General features: G+C 46.2%; 1 protein-coding gene across 1 annotated transcript in view; it reads left to right on the forward strand.

The window, feature by feature from the left end:
* LOC144133953 (uncharacterized) overlaps positions 1 to 26,967 on the forward strand; it is a 44,865-nt gene that overhangs the window by 377 nt on the left and 17,521 nt on the right. The gene's annotated exons all lie outside the window — the stretch shown is intronic.

A 26,967-nucleotide genomic window follows, 5' to 3' on the forward strand; every position in this document is an offset into this window, starting at 1 on the left:
TTCGCATTCCTACCCGTAAGCAGACTTAAGCGCCCTCACAAAACCAGCACTAGCTTTAACGCGGCTATACTGTGGCTGCCCACTCCACAGGCAGCAGCTGGGCAATCGCATCTTGCAGAAGCCACTGATCCACAGCTTTTCAAAACAAGGCAGACCTCATAGGGATTTGATGCCTTCTTGTGGAAAAGCTTCACCACGGTAGGTAAAGCAATCTTCGGGTAGCCAGCACAACGACCTTCAGCCCAACCAAGGATAGCAGTGTATGACCATATGTGGTGCAGTTATGGTGCCGAACCCTTCACTCCTTACCTTGACCCATGACCTTTAGTTGACCTTGAGAACATCCGATGGGGTGATGTGAAGCCACGTGATGACATCCGATGGGAGTGTCGTAAAACCATGTGATACCACGTCTTAGCCACGTGGTCATGTGAGGATGTGTAGAACGGCTGTCGCGAGTGTGTAGCTGAGCGGCCATGGACGAACCTCAGACGCTTAAGGGCGCTGTACGATCCCTTTTTTTCCGCATGCGCACGCGTCGTTGCGACAGTGCGTAAGGGCTGCGCAAGGGCCGAACAGTGGAGCATGAACATGAACGCAATGGAGCAATGGAGCTTGAACGCATCCGCCTGTGCGCACAAGTTGGTTGTTGTTGTCGTTGTTGTAGCCTTCACGCAAAATCGTGTAGCGTTCCACAAAAAAAAGTTGGTTCAACTTCAATTTTTTTCCGCTCGAGCGGATGGTCGCATCACGCTATTGGCTGCTGTCCCGTGACGTAGCGCACTGGCGCCAGGTCGCGCCTCCTCAGCAAAATGGCCGCCCGCGAAGCAGAGTGAAAAACCAGGCCTAGTAGGTGGTAGCTCTGCCGAGAAACACATAATATTGGCCGCGTGTGACTATTATGAGTGTTAACAGCGACTTCGAGCTTCACTGTGCGCAACAGCGTCAATCGGCAGTTTCTCCCAGGTTGTTTTGTCGCCGTCTACACTGAGTTGACGGAGCGGGTACGCTGGACCTAACAGTGCCTGTATCGCGATGTGTTTTTTTATTGGAGCCGTTTGTGATAGCTTCAAGTGTTCTTTATTCGCGCGACGATCTTCACGAACAGCAGCGAGAAACAGCTCCACAGGGTGAATTTCCTGTGCATACAGCAAGCTTCACAGCGCAGTGACAAGCGTTAGTGTAGTTAAAGTGATTGCAGTCGGAACGAGTGCTTTTGCGTCAGTCAGTGATACCGCCTGCAAGTATAATTACGTTTAAAAAGATAACTACGCACATCTTGTTTTCCGAGTGCTGAAATTAACTTAGAGCTATGCAGTAGATCCTGGTTCGGGTGCACGCGTGTGTACTGAGTTTGAGAACTGCCGTGAGTGCGACGTGACGAAATGAACTTACCAACTTCGAGCTCTGCAGCGAGTCTCATTCGTTGCAGCTGTTGCAGTGATCGCGAGCACAAGTCGTGGCGCTGCGGCGTATTCATCACCAATATCGATCGTAGTTCGTGTCTACTGTGTTAGACAACCGACGCGTGAGTGCGACGAGACCATTCTGAAATTTGTTTTCTGCGTATGCGAAACGACCTCGGCTGCACAGCCGTTGGGCGGTTTTTTGCCGGGACTACAGTAGTGTCGCCGGCATTCTGCGGCATTGTGCTCCATAAAGTGCAATTTGCGACTATTAGTGGCCGGATCACGATGGTATGCCGGCGGCACTGTGAAATCTGTGTGAAAACGTCGGTGTGCATAGCAGCTCTGACATATGGAGTCTTTTTTATTTACTGCTGGCTGCGCGGGCCCATATCTGTAGTAAATATTTGCGTAACAAATTTAATGAATTCAGCTTCTCCTGCATGTGATCTTGGTCAGAGCCAAAGCATTAGTGTTAAGTTTGGGTTGTAACATATCAACAGATCAGAAACACTTATGTACGAAAACCATTGTCACAACTCATTCATTGGTGTTTCCCAGTGCAGAAGTCTATATTATGGGCCCACTAGTGCAGCTCTTTTTCATGAGCATATCATTTTATCTGATGCCAGAAAAGACCACAGCAGATGCTTAAGCTTCTAAAAGCAAGTAACCCATATACAATTGTGTCTTATTAATATGAGCACTTTGGTTCTGGATCAGAACTGTACATTAGAGTTTTCCATAATAGTGAATCATGATTAAAAATGAAAAGCATGTTCAGTAAACTGCTGTGAATAAATTTATTTTTGCTTAGCAGCACGCAGTGAAGTTACATTTTAGACAAATGCTTGCAATATTAAGTCCATTATCATGGTTGCCATGGCTATTGGTACCATGCAACGATCTCCAAGTGCTCCGTGAGCCATGACAATCGGGATAGAAACTGTACTCTTTGAATAAGCACCTGATCCCATATTTATTGTTGCTTTCACTACACTGCTGTCGCCGAGGTGCTTAACAACTTGACTGTATTGGTGTCGAACAGTTGTTAACTAGCGCTTCCTAAGTAAGCTGTACCAGCTTGTGTGAGACATTCTCGAAGCCTTTAGAAGCATATGTTATGAATGCACATGCATCTGCTGTGTTTTTTTACCTGTGACTGCCTGCTGTGAACATTATTTGTCTGCTGGATGAAGGCTATGGTGGGCCTATGAGAATGTATTTGTCATAAATGTAGATTGCTTCCTAGAATTCCTTCACCTTCTTTGCGTTGCTGCATTTCGAAATTTGTTCGCTTGAATGTAGATGCCTGTTTGCACCTTCCACAATGCTCAGCTATAGGGTTTTGTGGACGCACATCTGTTCACATTGGTCGCATAGTCGTGACAGGGCCACATTTTTGCATATTGCCAAACCCACGTTACCAATGTTTATTTTCATTTTTCAAAATGTGCTATGGGCTATTGCACTGTGGTTGCCCCTGCAATGTTGACATTGAGCCGTTTCTGAAAGTCCTACAGTGCCGATGCAGCCTTTGACCTGTCGAGGTTGAGATCACATTTAATTTTCAACCCATTTCCTTACTGCTTAGATTGTATTTGAAGATTCCCTTCTTTGCACCTGTGATGAGATCTCCTCGTGGCCGACATGCTTTAACTCGAGTAGCTTTTTTTCTTGTTGCCGTGTGCTCTGTTTAAAAAAAAAAAACATTAAATTAGTGTTGCAAGTAAACATCTGTGAGATTATAGCAAAAAGGTTATACAGTAAGCGAGCGGCTTAATTAATTTGTGCAGTGAACAAAGTGCGCCAGGAAATGAGTCGCCGAACCTTTCGGTGCCAATGATTTTGATATCAGAAAGAGAAGTGCTTTCATTCAGAAAGTGGAAGCGGAGAGAGTCGGCATGCCTGGCAGTTCAATGTTTAACAAAAACTGCACGCTATGCTGCAAGTGGTATGAGGGCAATTCCACGGTGCAACAGCCATATGATTCAATCTGTATTTGTCGTCAAACACTTCTAACAGTCCTTGCATTATGTTATTGTATCTGGTTATCACTGTCCAGACGTTCGCATTGCAGTCCATATTACACGAAAAAGATGTGCGGGTCCCAATTGGCTTTGTGCATTTAAGCTCTGTCATTTGTTCAAACAGCAAATTTCCGTGTTAAGGCATGCATGCTTTGATAAAGTTTCATCCCCAGAAAAACTGTCCATAATTCAAGCCATCATATCATAAGGTGGATATTAACGAGGCATGACTGCATACAGCAGAATTTGGTAAATTTTTTAGTTCTGATAATGTCACAAGTACCAAATTATTGCACCGTTTCTATGACTAGCATGGGTTCCTAATCATGAAAAACACTATATACTCTCACTCTGCTAAATTGTTGTGGCCCATTAAATTGCTCCTTCCAGATCGGTACGATTTTTGAAAAGCATTCCTGTGATACCCAACTTTTCGTTCTTCGTGACATACACTTGCTCCTTAGTCTCTTTGAGAAAGCATGCCATAAAATCCTTTATAAAATAATGTCTTGCATCGTACTGTTCTGAGTGGGATTTAAGGGATCCTAGCCAGTTAACAGCAGTTGGCCCATGCTAACTCTTGCTCATCCCGAATTTTTTTTTGGATTCGCGGGCAACCCGAAAAGTATTGTACTTGGCCCTTCCCTTTTTCTTGCATTCATTATTGACCTTCCTTTCACTTGATGGGAATAACGCGCTACACCCGTACAAAAACCGGCAACTGAGATGATGGACACAGGACAAGCACCACATTTTGAAAATAACAAGTGTTCAGCTTACTTTGAACGGACTACAATTTTAGCACGTGCAAGCGACAAGAAAGAGAATAAAAAAGTCTTTGAGATATCGGAGTGCTCAAGCACACCCTCAGTGTTATTATCAAGTGAGGAGTTAGAACTATAAATATATATAATGAAGAAACGAAGGAGCGTGCGACACAGCCGGTGCCAATGAATTGTTTTGAGCATGTGCATAAAATGTATTTATGTTCCGTCGCAGCAGAAGAAATTTTTGTTGTTAGTGCGCGCTTGTCCTGTGTCCGTCGTTTCAGCTGTCGGTTTTTGTCCGTGTGTAGCGCGTTATTCCATCAAATGTACAACCAACTAGCCCACATTCCTGCCTTGCTTCCTTTCTCTGTTCTATTTAACTAGTCTTCATCGCTTTCTATATGGTCTGCCATCCCGCTATCAACATCAACATTCCAACACTCCAGAACAACCGTCTCTATATGCTCGGGAATGGCCTATTTTGCAATGTTAATAGGACTGCATTAATAGTTTTTACTGTCAGCCATACCCGTCGCTATTGCGAGCTGATATGTGTCAGTATTTCTTTTGTGCTTTTATCCTACCCTGTTTCAAGCGAAGCAACACAGACTTCCATTATGCGATGTGGTTAAAATGCTAGGTGCGCGTGTTTACGCATGTGACTTTTATGTGCATGTGTCATTTTATCCTTATCCTCATTTGAAATGGCCAGCCAAGTATGTTATGGGGCCTGCATTGGCAGTGTTTATAAAAGGGTTCCTCTTTCTTCTCTATCATAATGCTAAATTTCACATACAGTTCTGTCATCATGGATGGAGTCAGATTGCAGCTGCTGTGAATTTTGTGTGTGACTGTGATTTTCTTACATTGACGGCAGCGAAAGACATGGAAAGGCACGAACCTGTACTCAGTATTAATTTATTTATAGAGTTGCTGTCTTCCTTACATTAGTAACAAGGGTTTTCATATAAGGCTCTCAAGAGGATTATCATTTTGGTGCATTATTTTGAAAAAAGAGGCCACAAAACAAGTCATTTGTTTGCCTAATACATGCAGCTCTTCTAGGACTGTTTAAATTCACATACATTCTCTGTATGAAGCCGAAAAGTAGGCATAGCCTCGGCAAAGATCTTCAAGCAGTTAGGTTTACGACTAAGTCATTTTAACATAAGGTTTGCCTAAAGGAAACTTTGGCAGATTGAAAACCAAACTGGCAATGAAATAAGCTTTACTTTGCAGAAGATGTTGCTAATAACAACAGCTAGCACGGTCAAAAATTTTATGCATGAGAAGTTGCGCAGAAAATGCTCACTTTGCTATTTTGGGAACCAAAAGCACTGTTAGAATCCATAATTTTTTTTCTCCTCAGAAAAGAATCTTAAACATTACTGTAAAGCTATATGAGAGGATATACATATGTATGCTCTGCACACACTTATATGCTTATTTTTATTTCATTGTGTTTCGCAACAACACAGCTTTCACCTTGTAAATATGTTTCTACAAATTCTGCTTGAGATAACCACTGTGCATGGTCAATGCATCTTGCTTCCCTGAATATATGAAGTATTCTTTCCCAACCTCAACCAGGAGCCGTCCAGATGTAAGCCAGTTTACCAACTCCCACATGATTTTATGTTTACACTGAAAGTAAAAGGTATGTATGGCCTTTTACTACGTACTAAGTAACCACTTTGTTTTCATTCACATGGGCACTTTCAGAATTTTTTGGAGTTGTACAGATAACATGCGAGCTTGTTTCTGCAGCACAACTCTCCAGGCTTGTTTGCACTGCTGCATTTTAGCTTCTGCAATTGTCATTGCAATATGAGCTAAGGAATGACTGATAAAATAAAACTAGTAGCCCGCTGTCACTGCAAAAAACAAAGCATTGCATTTCAGCGCAGTGATAGATATGACTTAGCCCCTTTAATGGTCACCACACTGTGGTATTTCAAATTTGCCTTTTCTAATAAACCGAATAACATTACAGAGAGAAAGCAGTACTGTTGCACGGTCACTCTTCTGTGAAATGCACAACTGCTGCAATTACAACTGATCTTGCATATTCCAAATTACTGGGAATGTCATAATTTTCTTGCGTATTTGGGTGCGTATTCGACAGCAGAGTACTAAAATATGGAATTTTTAATACATTCACAATTCAGATACACACTGCATATATCGTCGAATAGATAAGTGTCTTGCAATAAGTTAAGTGGGGAGACAGCAAAGAGGCCTGTTTACTTGACATTGTTACTGTCAACTAAAGTGTGCATGGATTAATGAAAAACTACAAAATAAAGGCAATTAAAATACATGTAAAAAAACTGCAGTGTGCTAGATTGAATAATTGATGATTTAACCTGTGCCTGGCTTCAGCTATGTGAATATCCCTGTTACAATTACAAACGATCGAATATGTACTGCTAACCTATACCTTGTTCTAGTCCCGTATCCTTGGCTCCGAGAATTCGTGATACGAATCACGTCGTCGTTCTGAAATCGTTATTGCTTATTATGGTATAGCGTAACCTTCAATGGGGGCACTCTTCAAATATTAGGAGGCAAAAACCTTAGATCGTAGTTAGAATGGTTGCATATATGTGTAGTCTTCAGCGGATTCTAGACGACTAGCGGTCGTACGAGTTGTGTCACGATTGCGGTGTAGTGCTTTTTTCCACTTTCTGAAGTGGAAATAGCGCCAACGTTAATCGTTTCCAGCGACGCTGTTTTAGAACCTCGCCTGCGGTGCTGCAAAGTTTGTAGCGACTTCGATCGCGGACGTCAGAAGCGGCCGAGCCGAGATCCATGGCTATCACAGCCGATCGCGGTTTTACCTGCTACGAAAACCCTCATAGCTAAACATGCTCGAGCGAGCCACAATATCAATGTGTGCGTATTCGTACGGCAAGATATCTTCGTGCTTTGCTACGGCACATGCCTGCGCTGCCGCACGGGCGGCACTGACGAGCGCGCCAATCAGAACGCCGGAGTCGTCCGCTCGGTCGCAAATTTGATCCTACAACCCCTCATCCGTCGCACCCTCACGCGCCCGTGCTCATCGTCGCAACGACGCGTGCGCATGCGGAACAAAGTGATCGTACAGCGCCCTTTAGCAAGCGCACTTTCTTTTCGCTGAATTCCAGGGTTAGCCAAGTTAAGCCACGGATAATTTTTTATTTTAGAAAAATTGCTGTGATAAGTTGAAAAAAGTTTTTATTGACTCAGGAATCACGCGTACATTAGCACAAAAAAACTAACTTTCTAAAGAAACATTGTGCGTGGCTTTCTTATATGCCCCCTTTATTTTTTATTCGGTACAGTACCCGTAATGAGCTCCATTAGGGGCCAACTCCCTGCGGGTGGCTCGTTCGCCTGTTGAGCCATTCGTTAACATTACCCAACGCTGCTGCGAGTGTGAGGGCGGCTCAATGTTATCGAGAGTCAACGCTATTTCTGGCGCGGCGATGGCGAAACTTAGCGTGAGAGCTTATACCACAGCAAAGCTGGCGGTATTCTTGTACTCGGTGTCTTTGTAATTTATATTGTCAACGTTAATTAACTAAACTAATACTCGTTATAACTATGTGGTAACCAAACTTAACGCTGGTCGCTCCGTCTTCAAGGCTGCCTCTCGACGGATAGACTGCTTAGTTCACGCCGTGTGTAGCAGCAACGACGACTTAACAGCCGATGTCAAATACCTTCTGCAATTTGATTTTGTGATCGAACTCGTCCTAAAGAAATAAACAGTCTCGCATGAAATATTCTGAGCACACACGTGCGTTCCGAGTCAGGGAACAGGTGAGTCGTGAATTCTTAGTCGATGGGGAGTGCTTGATGACACACTATCGTTGCCTCCGCCAAGTGTTTCCAGTATCCCTCCACACAACACCAATAACCAGGGACTCCGGAAAGGAAGTGGGGTGGGGCAACGGGAGTGGCCACGCCGCCAAAATTTTTCTACAGCACCCCCCCCCCCCCCCTCTATAATCTCTGCCGGCTTGCACTGACCGGATTTCTACAAACGGTTCAATTCTACGACGTTATTTTATTTCATTTTCATTTATTTTTTCCCTTAAAGGCCCGGAGGCATTACATAAGAGGGGGTGGGGAGCAAAATCAAGGTCAAAACAGAGAAAGAACAAATTGATAAAAGAGAACAATAACAAAAAAATAATGTAAAGCACAGTGGTACTGAGCTAGTTGGCTTCGTAGCCAGTCGTAAAGCATTTAGTTTGACTGACCTAAACCAATACACTGCTAAAGCAGAAGTTATTGACTGACTGCTCCTTGTTCATGTTCACGGTTAGCAGAGAAAGAGAGAGAGAGAGATAAAACATTTATTATTTCATTGAAGTGTTCTACGAGTCAGGTAGGCGGACTCCTCAGTTCAGGACTCCGGTGGCTTGGGCAGATGCCTGGACCAGTCTGATGATGCGACACTGGTCCTCCAGACCATTGCTGGTCAGAGCTGCCTCCCATTGCTCGTATGATGTCTGTAATGTTTTTAGATGAGGTAGTTTTTTGGGACAATTCCAGGAAATGTTAAACAGCGTATTGCGTAGCAGAACTGAAGCACTGCGCGCAAACATTTGTAATCGCTCCTCATGCATACATCTTTGTAGAACTGCACATATCTATTTAGGTTTAATATACATTAACATATACATGTTCGAACTGTACAAAATAAAAATTTGTACAAAACATTATATTTAAATGAAACATGGAATAAATAAATAACACAACAAAGTCTAAGCGCCCCTCCCACTCTAGAAAAGTTCCAAAGTCCCTGCCAGTAACCACTCATCGCTTTAGGGGTGACAACACACGAAATGTGAGCCAAATTGGGCTGCACTATAAAACGCGTGACATCGTAACCGCGCAAAATCGCGTAGCCTCCTTCAGCCTTCACCGCGCCAGGGTACAGCGTGTATAAAGCCATAAGACAGTGGGTTGGCCGCGAAAATAAACTCTTTGACAGCATTTCAGAAGGCGACGAGTGTCGCTTTTTAAATTTCCTTTGCGGAGAAGCAAAATCTTTTTCATCCCTGTCTTTTCCCGCACGCAATATTTATTTTGAGAAATTCTCTTACAAATTTGATTGATATCTGAGGAACTTGAAATATTGCCAGTTTGCCTTGAACTAACAACGAAGGCATTCTCAAAGCCGCGAAATTTGAGCTTTCCTTGTTGGTAAATAGGATGCACTGTGATATTCTCAACGCTAGGCCTAAGCTTCGAACACGGCTACTGACAGGTGCAATCTCGGAAATTGATGTGAACTTACAAACGCTACTCATCACAAGAAACCTGCTTTCTCCAGTGTAGTGTGGACATCGAAATAATTGCAGCTGCGGGAAGTTAGCAAAGATTATTTCATTCTACGTCCGAAACTTCCGGAGGGATGGTCTTTGGAGTGAACAGCGCACTGGGGCCCATACATGAAGAGGAATAGTCCTTTAAATATTCGAAGCGCAGGTCCATAAACAACGCGAAAAAAGGATGCCTCTTCCTTACTCCTATATGGTTAAGCAGTTTAGAGCAAGAGACTCAAACTCTGCTGCCCTTATTTAATGTTCTGCACTCTTTGAGGCTCAGCGCATAGGAACAGCGTACACCACTCGCAGTTCTGCTAGCGTATCGCTTATGTAACCAAATATCTCGAGACATTTCGCTACAAAAGTGATACGCTTAAGCCTCCTAAATCTTTTCTGTTCATGACTTCGTTTACAGCTGCGCAAAGAAAAAGGGTAACAAAAATTCCTGAACGAATTTGTATGAGAATCTCCACAATTTCTATCTTGGTTGAGATTGAAACATTAATCCGCCTGAACATCCAACTTTTTCTTCAGTGGGGTATCTCGATGGCAACGAAACACCACCTATTTGATTAAGCATGGCAGCTTTCAAAATTATGAAGGGACCTTGAAGTCTGTGACGTTGCTTGAGGCGAAGCGAAGTCTTTGTGCACCACTGACACACCACAAAAGTGACAAAGAGAGCGCTGCATTGGCGACGAATTGGTGAGTCCAGCGACGTCCTCTTTGAAGGACGCAAGCACGCTCAGCACAGCCCTAGCAGCATCAAGGACGGTGGTTCATTTCAAACTGTTTTCACCTACTAATAAGGCTAAAGAGAGGTGTATACGAGGGGCACATATATATTCGGGATATCTTCCCAGCTCACGCGATCTCCGGGTCTTGCGAAAAGAAAGCGCTCGCGAAAGCGCGCAGTTTTGCGATTACTTTTCAGTGAGTTTCACGGAGGTCCATCAGTGCGCTGCTGCACAGTCACTTCTTACTGTGGCAGAGAAATTGGGTGGCTCCTCTGCTATGAGTGGCCACGGCGGTGGCTTAATGGCTAGGGCGCTCAGCTGCAGAGCCGGAGTGCTCGGGTTCGAACCCAACCGCGGTGGGCGCATTTCAATGGTGGCTAAACTCAAAACTTGTGCTGTGCAATGACAGGACTCATTAAAGTTACCCAGGTGGTCGAAATTATTCCGGAGCCCTCCAGTACGGCACCTTTCTCTCCCTTCTTCCACTCCCACAATCCTCCCGTCCCTCACGGCGCGGTTGAGGTATGCGCTGAGAAGTGAGCCCACAGCGGTAGCTCAGTGGTGAGGTTCTATTATTTCCCTACATTGCACGCAGCAACAGGAAACGGCAACCGTGCTGTCAACTTTTTGCCCGTAACACTTCGTCCTCAAGCACCTAGCCCTAGCCTCGTAAAGTAAACCACTCCCTTTAGAATTCTCAAAAAAGTTTTTATTTTAATCTTAGATTTAACCGTCATATAGAGTTTCAACGCCGGCTTATCCAGCATTTTCTTTTGCAAGTGAGTATATTCTGAGAATCGTACTTTCTGTTTCAAGGTTTTCTTACTATGAGCTTCTCCCCTTTGACATCTCGTTCCGCCCCCTTGCAGTATCGATACGGTACCTGTATAATTAAGATGTCTACCACCCATGATTTCTCATTCAAATGATTCAACCGTTATTTATACTTCACCTTACTTTTTTGCTTATCAGGCAGAAAGGCCTGATCAGGCTTTTTGCCTGAGCGTGATCGTACCGGCGTCATTATTATAAACCACAACTTTTTATTTTTCAGAGCTAAATCGCAGTCCAAGAGCCTCCGAATTTTACCCCCAAATGTCAGCCAAGTCTTGCAGGCCTCTCGGGCCCTCTGCTAGAAGAACGACGTCATCGGCATATATCAATCCCGGTACGCTACTTGTTTCCAGTTGGCCCCTTCTCCGCCACAACACAAGACAAGCCGAATCCGCTCGCCCGTGATCGTTGAAGCGCCATCAGACGAGCATGTAGCAATCCACACAAAACGGTAGCAGAGTAGAAGCAGCGAAATTCAGTTATTAGACATAATGATATCGCAATGCCATCGGGCAATGATAATTAAGCAGCCTACTAATTTCTGCTACTTGTCTGCAGGGGCGTCTGCTTCATGCAGACGTTGGTGAGGCAACACACCACTTTGGCCCCAGCTTCATGTAGACGGAACTTCCGGCCTGGCCTGACCGGGGGAAATCGGCAGTCGCCTTTTCGTGTCCTCCCCTCTATCTTTCACTTCCCTATCTTCTTTCTCACAACTCTCCTGTCTCCTATTCACTTTTTAGATTTCCTTCTTTTTTCTCCTGGCGGCGGTGGTTAACCTTGTGTGACCAACCACCCCGAGTTGCGTCACATTTGGTTGAAGTTGAGGCGTATAGCAGACGTGGGCAGGACTTGCGAGCTCCTATCCCGTGTACTTGTTGGGCTCCGTGGTGGGCGGCTGGCACCGTAGCCGAGTGAGTGAAAAACTTTTTTTGAACATTTGCGTAGTTCGGCGGCAGCAGGATCCGCGTCGTCTTCATATCAGGCGATCCCGGATCCCGTCTTCGCAAGGTCGGGCCCTCATTCCAGGGCTCCGCTGAGCCGCGCTGTCTCGTAAGCGTGCTGCACCAGGGTCCTTTGGACCGTGAGCTCGCTGCTGACGAGACGGCTCTCCCGTTGCTCCGCACGTGTGTGTTTGTGTTGGTGTAATTTTATGTTTCGCTCACACTCCCATGTGATGTGGTACAGCGTTGGTACCACCCCGCACCACGGGCATGTGGCTCTGTATTGTGTCGGAAACATCTTGTTTAGTATGAGTAAATTTGGAAAAATACCCGTCTGCAGTCTGCGCCACCCGGTAGCCTCTTCCTTTGTTAGTGCCTTGTGTGGCGGAGGATATTTATACCTTAAGCCCCTGTATAGGGCCAGGTGCTCTGCATACCCCCCGTCGCAGGCTCGGGTGCAAAACTCGTCCGGTAATCCCGCTCGGAAACTCATCGTTCGAGCATGGCCGTCCGCTCTTTCATTTCCCTTAATACCTGCATGTCCGGGTATCCAAACCAGGCTGTGTATGTGTTTTGTGTCTGAGACACGCGCTTTTCTGAGTATGTTCATGGCTGCGGCACCTATCCTTCCCCTAGTGTAGTTCCTACATGCCTCTTTCGAGTCTGTAAGTATGTTTAGAGATTTGTTTCCCTGGGAGCCGCAAGCGACCGCTACAGCTATGGCAACCTCCTCGGCTTCTGTTGCGTCCGTAGCCTCTGCCGCTGCACAGGTAATCAGTTCTCCCTTGTGGTCGACTACAGCCGCGGCCGTGCGCTTCCTATCCATCAGGTACAGTGCCGCGTCCGTGAAGACCGTGTTTTCCAGATTGGCTAAGCCTCGCTCGATATACTCGGCTCTTGCTTTCCGTCTTGCTTACCGTAGCCGAACATTACAGATATTTATGGCTCCCCCTCTCCAACAAAACGATCACCCTCAAAAACGAGTGCGGACTGACGTAAGTGCAGAATTCCTGCAAAAAACAAAAGAGCTTTTCTCTAGGCACCGTATCGTACATAGTGGAGATCAAGATCAACCTGCTAGGAAAATGTATCCGTTGATAGTTTCAAAATCTCTGACTGATGCTCCGGGATTTGGCTAAAAGGTGACGAAGCTAGATAGTGGCGACCTACTCCTCCAAATCCGCGACAAAGTGCAATATTCGAAACTCCCAACCATAGTGTCCATTGGCGACATTCCTATATCTATAACTTCACATCGATCACAAAACACAGTGAAAGGAGTGATATCCGAACACGATTTCCTGAACCTTTCTGAAGAATAGATGTTGGAGAGTGTTAAAGACCAGAACGTCACTGAAGTTCATCGTATCAAAATCCCAAAAGACGACAACGAAATACCAACAAAACACATAATCCTGACCTTTTCTACCAGCAGACTCCCCGAATCTATAGAAGTAGGGTATCTTAGAATAACTATAAGACCATACATTCCAAATAACAGACGATGCTTCAAATGTCAAAGATTGGGCATGGCTTACAGAGCTGTCATGGCCGCCAAATATGTGCCAAATATTCGTCAAATTATCATGAATCCGTGGACTGCAACGCTGCACCACAGTGCGCGAACTGCGAAGGGGATCACCCAGCGTACTCGAGGTCGTGCCCGACCTGGAAGAGAGAGAAGGAAATAATAACTACAAAGACAAAGGAAAACATAACTTACCAAGAAGCACGAAAAAGACTCCCCTCAGCTTTCCAGTTCACAGCAAAAAACAAATTTCGCCGATGTGGTGCGCAAGGGCGGCACACCACACCGGGCTTTGGCCAGTGCTTAGGCAAAGCCTGAGGCAGGGCCACCCCCGCCCCGGCAGACGCAGCAAAGGCTGGCCTGCCACCCCTGAAAAAGGGCCCGTCGGCCCTTCAGTCGGCCACCCGCAAAGCTTCCCCCAGTCGGGAGAGGCCTACAAATCCTACACCCGCGGGTCCATCTCGGACATTCAGAGCCTCTAGTGAGGTGATGGACACAACAGCGACCTCGCCTCCGCTGAAGAGGCGGCACAGCTCCCTTGAGCGAAAAAGAAAAGAGAAGATCCCAATAACAACCGTTAGCTTAAGTCTTATGCCCGCACTCCCTGAAATCATTCAATATGGCGTTCCTTATAGAGTAGAACTGCCGAAGACTACAGTGACAGAAAATAACTTTTATACACACTACTCCTGGCTGCTTCATGCTTACAGAAGATCAACTTATGGCCTAAACAAAAAAAACATTTTAAACAAGTATAATGTATTTCGATGTGACCGAGAGCAAGCAAGTAAACTGTCTGAAGGTGCTTCTATTCTCACCCAGACTGGTGTTGCAGCCCGCGAGATCAAACCTAAAAACCAAATGCGAAGCCGTCGCAGTCAACATTCCTCATTTTAAAGCAGTCTTAACATGTACCATATATCATGAGGCACAGCTAACGGTAATACTTCATGTTTTAGAAACCCTTTTAGAGCAGCAACCAGAGCCATATCTGCTACTTGGTGATATTAATGCTTACTCCGGCTTTTGGGGAAGTGCGCACACTGATGCAAGAGGTCGTATTTTAGACGATTTTATTCTAAGTAATAATATTTGCCTCCTAAACACCTACAAAGATACATACTGCTCTCCGAGCACGGGAAAAATGAGTTCCATAGATTTGTCTTTTAGTTCGCCCTGTCTTTTGTGATTTTAAATGGGATGTCATCGATAACGCGTACGGCAGCGATCACCTCCCTGTATTAATCAGCTGAACATCTGCACCGCAAGTAATCCCAACAAAACCGCGACATTGGAAGTTACATTTAGCCGACTGTACAGCGTTTAGAGAAAAGGCCAGCCTAGATAAGATAGTTTCCTGCCTAGGCCAGCCTAGGCAGGGATAGTTTCGGTTTTTCTCCGCAGAAGTCGGTGGCCATTCTTTTCTCACTCAGACGAGGCCATAGGATAGATGCCACTCTAAACCTCACATAAACGCGTTGAAAAATGAACGCCTCTAGATCCATGAGCATACTCAAAGTGCTTTCCAGAAAGCACTGGGGAGCCGAAAGAACATATCTCTTACAAATTTACCGCTCTTTAGTACGCTTTACCGTGGATTACGGATGTATAGTGTATGGGTTAGTGTCACCACTTCGCGCACGTTTGCGCGCGCTCCAGGACATTCTTAGAGCATGTGGGGTAGCGGTCTCGGTCACAAAGGAGATGCCCTAGACTCAGCGTGGCAAGCTCAGCCGGAGACCAGCTACCAAGTGACAAGGAGGTTTGTCGTTTGGTGCCCAGCTTTCGCCGGCCGCAAGCCGAGAATGGATCGGAGCCAAAGACTCACAAAACAAAACAAAGTTTATACAGCTAAGAGACGATCCAGAGGATTTCACAGTCACTCGTACGAGCACATACGAAGTGATTTACAAATGCAATGCAACTCTTGCAACGTAACGAAAGAGAGATACAATTCAACAAAATCTTTGCACCTAAAGTGCACCAACACAGAGAGAGACAATTAATGAAAACACAATTTGTTCACCGGGAACTGCGACAGTCCGACGACCTGAGGAGCACGACGGGGCCGATCCGCAGACTGGCGCACGTTGCCTCGCTGGTTCGTGGCATGGTGAGTGGTGTTCTCCCGGGAGTCGAGCAGGCGCGATTCTCAGAAGCTTAAACGTTGGCTCGGGCTAACAGACAGCGGTTACAGCCCCTAATTTATAGACGCGGTCCGCGTCTGTTCGCGCCAAGGTAGGCGCGCACATACACGCATTATCAACTGCACAAACTCCTCCTTCTCGCACCGGGCGCGCGACCCCATTGGTCGAGCGCGGAGACCACCTTCGAGAAATTTCTGGTTTCTTCTCGCATGCGAAGACGCCGGCGCGAGAGCGAAGGGGAGAGGTTATCACCTTATCGCGGCCAAGGCCACACCCTCCAACGACGATGAGCAGAAACTACTGACACATTCTAGAGAAATCGACGCCTCGCGTGGCTATGTTTACTTTGGCGCCGCGCCGGCGAGCTGAGTGGAAAGGGCAGCCGCACACGCAAAGCTACGCACTCTCCGGGGGCCCTTCCCCGCTGTTTTTTGTTTTATTTAACCCTGCGCGGGCGCGATTGCTTACGCGCAGCGCCAGTTTTTTCGAAGATGCGCCGAATTTTGTGAAACCGCCCCTTCCTTTAGGAATATTGTGCAACAATATTCACAAAACACAAAATTCGTGCTCACATGCTTGCGCTCACAGTCAATGGCGAATGCCAAAATACACACATAACTACAATGATGTCTGCACACACAAAACACTTGTCAATTGGCAAAATTCAACACATGCCGCCACAGGGCAATACATTAACACAACATAAACAGGGAGCATTCAAGTTCGAGGCATGCTTGCGCCTATACTTCCAGATTCGGCCTACACAGTGGGCTCTGAACAGGACTGCTTCCCTCAAGTTTTCGGCCCCGGTGTTGATCCTCTTTCGCACGTGACTCTGGCCTTTCCTCCTGTCGCGAGCTCTGCTCTTTTTCCTATTTCTACTGAGGCTTCTCTTCCGAACGCGGTTCTGGATCTTCTTCCTACTCGTACCCCTCTGAGTGTTTCTGCTTAGACTTCGAGCCCTTCCTCTTTTCCTTCGGCTAGGGCGTCTGTTGCGAACAGATTTAACGCCAGTTCGCTTATGACGGCTCCACTTGTCGTGTGTTTCTTCTTCTCTGCGCGCGCTTTTCTGTTAGCGCTTACGATTACACTCGGAGTCCGTTCTGAAAGTTGGGCTCGATCGACTCAGCTTCTTTTTAACCTTGCTGCAATGGTCATGCAGCTTGCTTGCACCCGACGCAGGTGTCTTCAGCTTGGTTCTATTTCGTCTTCCGTCCTTATTCTTCTTCGGGGCAAGACCGTTTCCTCATCATTCGAGATTAGTTCTCGTGATGAAGCCACTGGTTCAGCCCGTTTTAACTCTTTGAGCACTCCTCTTTCTTGCCGAGTTCCTCTGTTTAGCTCGTCACTTTCAGTGCACTCGCGCATCATTCCTTGCACTTCACTTTCGCCTTACTCAATGGCAAAATTTCATCGCCTTCCTCATTAGAAAAGACCTCCTCGCTGCTCGTGAGTTCACTCGGTAGAGATTCCTGTTCTCCCCTGAGGGTGCTCTCCTCAGCTGCAAGTGCGTTGGAGCTTTTGCGCTCTTTGACATTTGGCCGTTCATTCTCACGGTCACTACTGCAACAATCAGGCGTGCAGTACTCTGACTTCTCCGTGAAGCTCCTGCTTTCTTCCACATACTCAGGCCGTCCTCACAGGCCGTTCCACATCCTCAGGTGCCGTCCGACTGAAGCGCCAGGTTGGCATTCTCTTCAGTGCCCACTACCTCGGTAGTTGCTACACTATCACTTTCCTGAGGAAGCGACACTCTGGTCTGGCCCTCACCCTCTTCAATCTCAGTTGTAGGAAGCGGCTGTTCCACAACCACACTCTCACTAGTGTAGCTAGTTACAACCTCTTCCGTGGTTCTCGACAAATCAGACTTCCCAGCCTTCCACCCGGCCTCTCCGGGAGTAAGCTCCACTGGTTTCCTGACGTTGTTCAAACGCCGAACCTCAGCAAGCTTCCTCGCAAGGATTGGATTGCATACTCTCTTTGAAATTCTCGTTCTCGCTCCAAGGCGAGTTTCGCTGCTTCGTCTCGTCTCCTCTGCCTTTCTCTCTGTCTGTCTTCTCGCTCGCTTTGTCTCTCTTTCTCAGCGGCTTGTCAATCGCACTGCCTTTCTCTTTCTCTTTCTTCTAGAACCTCTTTCCATTTTTGGCTCAGCCACTGAACAAGTTCAGCTCCCTACTAGACCTTTCTGATGGCCTAGATCGGCTATCTGAGATTCATTGTGAGCCTGAACTCTTCAGATGCAGCATTTAACCTCTGCTCTGTGAACCTCTCCAACCGCTTCAGCGCGGCACCTCAGAATATCACTCTGCTGCTAAACACTCCGTTTACGACCTCTTCGTAAATTCGTTCCGACTCTTTCTCCGTTCTCTGAGCTCACAAAGCACCAAACGTCCTGTCGCGGATGATAGACTATGTCACCAATTCGCGCACTTTTGCGTGCGCTCCCAGGCACCCTTAGAGCGTGTGGGGGTAGCGATCTCGATCACAAAGGAGATGCCCTCGACTGAGCGTGGCAAGCTCAGCCTGAGACCAGCTACCAAGTGACTAGGGGGTTGGTCGTTTGGTGCCCAGCTTTCGCCGGTCGCAAGCCAGAGAATGGTTCAGAGCCAAATGTTCACAAAACAAAACAGTTTATACAGCTAAGAGACGATCCAGAGGATTTCACAATCACTCGTACGAGCCCATACGAAGTGATTTACAAATACAATGCAACTCGTGCAAAGTAACAATAGAGAGATACAATTCAACAAAATCTTTGCACCTAAAGTGCACTAACACAGAGAGAGACTACTAATGAAAGCACAATTTGTTCACCGGGCACTGCGACAGTCCGACGACCAGAGGAGCACGACGGGGCCGATTCGCAGGCTGGTGCACGTTGCCTCGCTGGTCCGTGGCTGGGCGAGTGGTGTTCTCCCTGGAGTCGAGCGGGCGCGCTTCTCGGAAGCTTAAACGGCGGCTCGGGCTAACAGACAGTGGTTGCAGCCCCTCATTCATAGACGCGGTCCGCGTCTGTTCGCGCCAAGGCAGTCGCGCACATACACGCAGCTTCAGCTGCACAAACTCCTTCTCTTCGCGCCTTGCGCGCGACCCCATTGGTCGAGCGCAAAGACCACCTTCGAGAAATTTCCGGTTCTTTCTCGCATGCGAAGACGCCGGCGCGAGAGCGAATGGGAGAGGTTATCATCTTAGCGCGGTCAAGGTCACGCCCTCTCCGACGACGAGTAGAAACTACTGACGCATTCTAGAAAAATCTACGCCTCGCGTGGCTGTGTTTACTTTGGCGCACCGGCGAGCTGAGTGGAAAGGACAGCCGCACACGCAAAGCTACGCACTCTCCGGGGGTCATTCCCCGCTGTTTTTGTTTTATTTTACCCCGCGTGGGCGCGATTGCTTACACGCAACGCCGGTTTTTTCGATGATGCGCCGAATTTTGTGACAGTTAGCCAGACCATCATCTCGACTCAGTACATAATTTAGGTTTGCGTCTCTCCGCTGGGGCAGACAGGACATCACCCATAAACAGTCTCCATGGAGGAACCAAGGAACCTTCGCTTACAGCTAGGAGAGCTATGCTCGCATGCTTGTACATTCTGAAAATCCGCTTTCTGCATAAGAATCTACATTACCCTATCGCTACAAGATTCCTTTCTAGAAGACGCTTTAACAACAAGCCGCAAGCTACCCGGCGACTCCTTTTGCGATTTGAAGAGATGTGCCAAAACCTCGGTGTACTAGGCATATTGCCAAACATTGCTCGAAGGCGAGGTTTACTGCCGCCATGGTCCAATACCGCCCTGAAATCTGTGATTTCTCTCTTACGAAGGTCTGTAAAAAAGGCAATTCAGCAACAACATACAATACAAGAATTTCTTACACTTGAGGAACAGTTCGGTAATGAACTATTCCGGTGAAGCAGTGGTGCCAGGTTCGAACCCCGGAGCAGGACGAATTTTTCTTTAACAGCGAAGTTTCTGTACAGCTTTCCTTTGTAGCCATATGGCTGCGCTTGGGTGGATGCCTATGAGTATTTACTCCCTTATTACAGTTCGCTAAATTCACAGTTTTTTATAGGCATGTTTCAAAAACAGATGCTCACGTTACAAGCACAGTGGTACAGGAGAAATGGAATAAAATGGTAATACTTTCACAATGCACTTCCGTCTTCATGGCGAAATGTTACGCTATATGTGTAGCCATAGAAAAAATAGTAAATGAGAACCTGGCCAAAAGTACTATTTACACAGGCTCGTTAAATTTGCTTACAGCCCTTAATTCTATAACTGCAATAACTGTACTGTGTGGCGACCTCACGCACAGCATTACAACAGCTACAGCTCAAGGACAAAACATAAGACTCTGCTGGGTACCATGTCATGTCGGCATAAGCGGCAACAAAAGAGCAGAATTGTGTGCTGCTCAAGTTTGTGGCAAGCAAATTAAAAATGTAAATATGCCCTATATGGATTGCATGAACTTACTACATTGTAATGCAAGGAAAAAATGGCAGTCCGCTTCGAAAAACGAAGTAAATCAACTACACTTAAGAAAACCAGCTATAGGAGAATGGAAGTCATGTATGCACCAGAAACGTTTCAAGGAAGTTCTTATCTGCCGTCTGCGTATAGGCCACACACACATTACGCACAACTTTCTGCTAACGAAAGAAGACAAACCACTTTGTACATGCGGAGATGAAGTAACTGTTAAAAACATTTTAATTATATGTTCTAAAGTGGAAAAGCTGTGAAAAAGTGCTTTTCTCCGTTTTATAACCAATGCATCCATTTTAACCCAGCACTGCTCTTGAGTGATAATGGAATTACGGACATGCCACGGGTTTTTAGTTTTTTAGCAGAAACTGGTTTTCTTAAAAAATTTACATCATGACCCATTACTTTCCCTGATACTCCTCAGCCATTTCTCGTTCCAGAGAAAAATGCTGAGGTGTTTATTTGATTGGTTGGGAGCCTCGAGATCCTTGGTCGAGCAAGGATGGCCGCTGAGGTTTCCCGACCCAAAATAAAAACATTTAATAGTACCAAATTCTAAATTTTGCAGCGAGAGCTACACTTGGCTACCAGTTGAGAATTTCACTGTGGTCCGGAGAGGACAGTTCTGCGCATGTGCCGTTACCATGGCAACCGGAAAGAAGCAGCAGGTGCGGCGAGCGCTTCGCCGTCGCCGCGGCCGCGCGCCCGCTCCACCGTCGCAGCCGTGCGTGACGTCATGGGGATGAACAGTTGTGCGTATGCGCCGATACCATGGTAGCCAGGCAGACCCCGCAGGTGCGCCGCGCGCCTCGCCGCACGCAGCTCTATCAGCCGAACCGCGCGTCGCATGCGCAGCATTGCGTGTAAAAGGCAGAGATGTAATGGGCGGCTATATATCACAACGTTTGATACGGATACACAGAGGGTGAGTCGAGCCGCTGCTAAACGGCGGTATAGTCAAGAGAAGATTAATTCTTCCGATTATGAGGTTGTCGCCTGGCACTTGGCTGATCAACAAAGAGGGAATGAGCGTCAGAAGGTGAAGAGAGCAGCGGAGACGGCCGAACAGAGATAGGAACAGCTTACTAGATAGATGCCAGGAAGCCGAGCGTAATAGACGGCGCATAGCTGCCGAGCTGGAGCCCATTTGTATCTTTTCTAAACATACAGTGACCATAACAAGCTCTGCCAGGGAAACGTACTTCTCGCTACGTGTATCGTTGAATTGCCGAGCTAAGCCACTGCCAACTTTTTTCTTTTGTCATCACGAGGCAGTCATAACTATTTAGGCACCCTACACCACCGACGATTTTTCACATTTCTATAAAATTATCCAGAAAATTTCTCCTATACCTCGAACTTAGCGCATGGTGGCCTTTGTTGCCTATGCGCTATAAAACCCAACACAACACCAATAACAATTTTTACTACTGCTTCGCCCTAGGGAATGTCTTGCGAACCCTTTTATTGCGCGAAGCAATAGAGGTACCCTGGTGGCAAAAATCAACCATCGGGTGAGGCCGCGCGGATAGCGGAGAGGAGGAAAAAGCAAGCGTAGAAAAGAGAGTGCGCACTCGAGACAACATACTAAAACACGTTGCTGGGCGCGTTGGTGCATCACTTAGCTTGGGGGAGAGGGTTTATTGACTTGAAAGGCACAGAGGTTGGCCTGAAAGATATCTGGCCTGCTACTCCACTGGGGAACGGGAAGAGGAGAAAAAAGAGGGTCACGATGAGGGGTGATGATGATGGGAGGAGGCAGATGAAAAAATACATAAAAAATGCACACTTTGTAACATCACAAACGCGAGACAAGGTCCGTGTCGCTTAAAAAGCGTTGTAACTCTCGCGTTGCCTGTACAGTTTCCAAACTATCTGGCCAAGCGCCGAGGATAAAATCCTCCGAGAGGGTCCTTGTGTCCATAGACCTCAAAACAGATGCAAGCATAAATATTTCGCGTGTATATGCTGGATATACCACTAAAACATGTTATATAGTCTCTTGCGCACCACATGTGGTACATTCCGAGGAGTCCGCTTGTCCTATCAAGTGCAAGTCCTATCAAGTGCAAGGCGATGTTCATACGTAATCTATGGATTACGCGTGCAATAGAGCGTGATATTCCGCATGAACAGAAAAGGTCATCGCCAGATCTAGCCGTTTAAGGCTATGTGTCGAGTGTCTGGCAGGGCCCAGTACCTAGCCGTCGCACTCCTCATTGATTCCGAAAGGAGACAAGTGGTGTCCGGTCTAGAGAACGGCACAGCGGTACGCAGGCCACTGCTGAAGGTGCTCCTTGCTTCAGCGTCGGCGGTCTCATTTCCATAGAGCCCGCAGTGTCCAGGGATCCACTGAAACACTATACGGTGGCCTTTTTCCTGAGCAAATGACAGGAGACTAATGATATGAAGAGCCAGAACTTGGTAGGCGGTGTGGTGTAGGAGTTCAAGAGTTCAGCTTAAAAAAGAGTTCAAAAGAGTTCAGCTTAAGTTAAGGACAACGCAGCGAGCCATGGAAAGAAAAATGATAGGTGTAACGATAAGAGATCGGAAGCGGGCAGAGTGGGTGAGGGAACAAACACGGGTTAATGACATCCTAGTAAAAATCAAGAGAAAGAAATGGGCTTGGGCAAGGAATGCAATGCGAAGGCAAGATAACCGCTGGTCCTTAAGGGTAACGGAGTGGATTCCAAAAGAAAGTAAGCGGAGCAGGGGGCGGCAGAAGGTTAGGTGGGCGGATGAGATTAAGAAGTTTGCAGGCAAAGGGTGGATGCAGCTGGCAAAGGATAGGGTTAATTGGAGAGACATGGGAGAGGCATTTGCCCTGCAGTGGGTGTAGTAAGGCTGATGATGATGATGATGATGATGATGATGATGATGATGATGATGATGATGATGGTGTAGAAAGCATCCCAAAATTTGTAGCGCAGGTTTACAGTCAGTGAAAATGCACCACTCCTGAGGCGGTTCTCCGCAGATGTGGCGGATCGCTTCCAGAAGGCCCGCAAGCTCCGCAGCGGTTGAAGTAGACTTGTGTCCTAAATGAATCTGCGGGTCGTCTGCTGAGCGGGGATTGCGAAAGCTGCTGTTGATGGTTTGATGACTCACATCCATCTGTGTATACGCGCACACAATTTTGGTATTCTGACCAGATGTAGGCAAGAGCAAGTTGCTTCAGTCCGCTAACCGGTATCACAGATTTCTGAATTATGCCAGGGACATGCAGGCATACTGAAGGCTGGGCCATCACCCATGGTGGCTGCAAGGGATGATGCGGCAGGGCATAGTCTGATGGCAATTTGGATTGATGGAAGCGCAGTGCACGTGAAAAACTGCTCTCCGGTCGCTCATAAAAAAATCTCCGTCAGCGTGTGACAGCGGAGCCGTGTAAGCGCGCATAAGGTCAAACGCAACAAAGGACAGCAGACAGAAAAAGGAAATCAGACGTGCGCTGCTTGGAATTCCTTAATAATGCGAGAGCATTATATGGCTCATGAGACAGAAAACATTGGCGATGGTTTCGCTTTGGTTAAACCTGTGTGACACAATAGCTACAGCTGGGCGAGTGAAACTTGGTCACGTGACCAACCATGTTACAAACCACGTGATCAGACACGGCGCCGAGCCGCCGGCAGCTGCTCCGCACCACGTGACCAACCACATGACGGCGTGGCGGCGCAGCCGCAAGGTGGCGGCGCCGCCACCGCCACGGCGCCGCCATGCTGAAGGCTCGAAATGCTACCGTAATGTAGCTATCGCGACAAAACCGTCGACGGAAGTTGTCGCCCCAAGGCGTCGCTGCAAGTTGTCCGCTGGCCGTGGTACGAAATTATAACATCATACCAAAGCCGTATAACCTCTCACCAAATTCATACAGAGTAACTTTAAGTCATGGTCAAACGTTTTAGGGGAATCCTTCAAGGCGGAGTAAATTTGTTATAAGGGAGGTTTCCTTTGTAGCCGTTTGGCTGCGCCTGGGCGGATGCCAATGAGTGATTAGCTCCCTTATTACGACTATAAGTCAAATGACACCATAAATAAGTTTGCTTTATGGTTTATGGGGCTTAACGTCCAAAGTGACTCAGGCTATGAAGGACCTTAGTGAAGGGCTCCGGAAATTTCGACCACCTGCGGTTCTTTAACATGCATTGACATCGCACAGCACACGGGCCTCTGGAATTTCGCCTCCATCGAAATTTGACCGCCGCGGCCGGGATCGAACCTGTGTCTTTCGGGCGAGCAGCCGTGCGCCATAACCACTCAGCCACCACGGCGGCTGTCATGACTAATTCATGTGATCGCAAAATGTGTATACAAGTTTACGTAGTGTATGCCAAATTATATATTACTCGATAAAAGTCATGTAATTATAATTTGCAAAAAATCATGTCATACTAAAGTCATGTGCCCAAGAAGTATCACGTGATTCAGAAATAGTTGCAGAGAGTGTGACGTCATACTAGTTCATGCGACCAAGAAGTATCACGTGATATCTCAGGCGTGCTCCTTAGGACAGCGAAGTGAAAGTACTATGAACGAGAAATAAATCGCGCCGGAAATAACGTTCCTAAGCAATGAAAAGTTATTTGTTCCTTCCTAAACAGAAACAACCCGAAAGCTCCCATATCAACAAACATATACAAATCCCACAGACATTGCTTAAGCCTTCACTGCTTCTTTTTCTTTAGCCTCAGGAGTTTTAAATACTGCCGCTAATCAAACATTACAACGATCTCCCCATAGCATTTTTCTTTTCCCTGTCTCTCCTGATGAAAGGGGCAAAATAATACGGAATCTGAAAGACGGCAGTCCAGGTCTCAATAATATACAATCATCCCATATTAAGTTAATTGCGCATCTAAATTGCGATGTCTTCGCCCGTATTGTTAACCTGGTCTTGAAATCGGGCACTTTCCCTACTGCGTTGAAAAAGGCGAAGCTAATTCCAGGTTAAAAAAGAGAGATAAACAAATCATTTCTAATTGCCGCTTATCACCATTTTATCATTTTTCAGCAAAATTATTGAAAAAGTCATTTTTATCCGAATTAACCACTACTTAACAAAATTTGAAATTCTCTCAAATAACCAGTTCGGTTTCAGAAAGGGATTCTGCACCGAATTAGCTGTGATCGCTCTCACCGATAAAATTAAATCCTACATCGACGCTGGTAACATTCCCGGTGTATTATTTATTGAGCTTTCCAAAGCTTTGGATTCCCTCAACCATGCTATTTTATTCAACAAGCTTGACGTTATAGGCATAACTGGGTCTGCACTTTCGCTAATCAGAAGCTATTTATTTAATAGAAAACAAGCTGTGTTCATCTCAGGAAGATTGTCAAAATTCAAGACTACTAACGTTGGAGTTCCGCAATGTTTCCTTCTTGGCCCTCTTTTATTTTTATTATATATCAATGACCTCCCTAGGTGTCTGCATAATTCCATCTGTTTTGTTTATGCTGAGGACACAACAATCTTAACCTCGGATTCACATATAAATAATGTGGTTGATAAACCTAACATTGGTGCACAGAATTGATTCGATTGGTGCAGAAATAATTTGCTGTCCATTAATGCATCTTAATCTAGCTTTCTAATTTTTAGGTCACCTCATAAAATTCTTTGCGAAAACTCGTCTTTTAGCATAGGCTCAAACTCAATATTTTCAGCTGATCACGCATTCTTTCTAGGTGGAGTACTGGACAAACAACTTAAATTTCAGACCCACATCGCATCTATTCCCTGAAAAATGGCATATGGTATTAGAGTACTAAATAAAGTTCGCCCGTATTTTTATGTTCTCATTCTCATTCCCCTCTATTATTCGTTCATCCACTCCCACATTCAGTATGGCACATCATATGGGGAAAACACTTAGAATTCGCAATTATCTTCTCTGCAAACTATCCAAAATCAAGCATTCCGCATTATCACTTATAGTCACTACTCTGCAAATGCCCCTGTTTCTGCTCCTATTACACAATATTTTATCGGTGCCGAAAATAATCGACTACGGGTTATGTACCCTTATGTAAAACCTATTAGAAAGCTACGTCATTTTTCGCTTACTACCAACGACCAAAATGCGCGTCGCAACGACAAACGTTTTGCTACTCATAATAACCCGTACTCTTAAACCTAACACTAATTACGGAAAACAAACAGTCCGTTTCTATGCTACCACATTATAGAACTTATTACCAGTTACCATTAAGCAATCATTAATTATCTGTGCCTTTAAATCCGCTCTTCGTCAGTTTTTACAATCCTCCTAGTAGTCTTTCTCACGGCAAATGGTACTAGTCTTGTCACTTATATCATTGTAATATATGATTTTTGTTTTGTGTTGTTCTGTACGGTATTTGGTGTGCAAACAATTTTAATTCAGATAAGTGTTTGCATTCTTTCGCACTCACTGCTCTTTACTGATGCCAACAACTTTAAATTTTTTTGCATCTGCTGATTGTGTATTCTTTTTAACAATTGTTCTTACAAGAGGTGCCGTCCACAGTCTCTGACTTCGGGACTTCCTTCTTTATTCCAGTGCTTTGTAGCGACAGCTACATTGCGCTAGCATTTCGAGGCTTCAGCGTGGCGGCGCAGCCACAGTGTGGCTGCGCCGCCACGCTTTCACGTGGTTGGTCACATGGTGCGGAGCAGCTGCCGTCGGCGCGGTGCCTTAGCTGATCACGTGGTTGGCCACGGGACCAAGTTCCACTCGGCCAGCTGTACCTATCGCGTCATTGTGGGTTCACC

This window comes from Amblyomma americanum, chromosome 5 (assembly GCF_052857255.1).
Source record: "Amblyomma americanum isolate KBUSLIRL-KWMA chromosome 5, ASM5285725v1, whole genome shotgun sequence".
Lineage (NCBI taxonomy): Eukaryota > Metazoa > Arthropoda > Arachnida > Ixodida > Ixodidae > Amblyomma > Amblyomma americanum.